Source organism: Meleagris gallopavo, chromosome 5 (genome assembly GCF_000146605.3).
Source record: "Meleagris gallopavo isolate NT-WF06-2002-E0010 breed Aviagen turkey brand Nicholas breeding stock chromosome 5, Turkey_5.1, whole genome shotgun sequence".
NCBI classification, from domain to species: Eukaryota; Metazoa; Chordata; class Aves; order Galliformes; family Phasianidae; genus Meleagris; species Meleagris gallopavo.
In genome coordinates, this window is record NC_015015.2 from 9882393 (window position 1) to 9883455 (window position 1063).

Below are 1063 nucleotides of genomic sequence, written 5' to 3' on the forward strand. Positions count from 1 at the left end.
GCTCCGAACTGCCTGTGTGATGGCCTCCATGCGAGGCCCGTGCCGCAGCACGCCGCGTCCTAGTAGTGCTAGGGAAACGCTGAGCATTACACCTGCATGTTCAGCAACCGCCCGAAGACCCCGTGCCGTGCCACATGTGTAGTGCCGGTACCGTCGGGCTGTTACTGATAGGCATCGCACCTCTGCTAAGCATTGCGCAGTGCTTTCCTCACCATTCGTTACCAAATATCGCTGTGATGCACAAGGCAGCGAGCCGTTGTGCCAACTCTGTCACAGTGTGCTGCTGTTTCACAATGCTGTATTGCACAGATGGAGATGCATAACAGTTTAAAAAAAATCAAGCATTCAGAAAGTTAGGAAACACCCAATATAAGCTTGCCCAACCAGTATTAATTCAGATTACCATCCATACAAATTATTGTATGAGAACTGTTGTAAACACAGACTTTGCTGATGCAACTGCATCTTACTTTTTCAAAACAGTTTCTTGCCTGATCTACGCCGTGAGAGTGGGGAGTGTACTCATGCAATCAGCAGCCAGTCAGTTTCTTTCTCCTCATTCTTAGATGAGTCTGTTATGATTGATTTAGTCCATATAAGTAAAAACCTACTCTGAGTATGAAAACATTACCTTGTTGACAGAGGATCTAGAATCACATCACTCTGAGCTCTTTACTGTAACTGTTAGTGGGCAATAGTTCAACAACAATGTTCCTCAGAGAACTCTGCTCACTGAAGCCAATAAGCTGCTCATCTGTCACATAGGAAAACCAGGCAACTGGCGCACAGATCAGAGTTCACATTTCTCACAGTCCTGGTAGATGTTACTACTTTGCCGTCCTTATGACACTAATGGTTTTCTTGTTCTACTGAAATCCTAACAAACTGTAGCCTTTTTGACTGCAGGGATGAAGCTCTTCCATTTCTAATTCTATGGTACCTAAGAGCCTGCAGCTACAGTTGAAAGATTACTTTCAGTGCATATGTACTCTTAACAAAATATATTTTTAAAAAGAGAGGAAGGAAGAAGGAAAAAAAAAGAAAGAAGGAAAGGAAGAAGAAG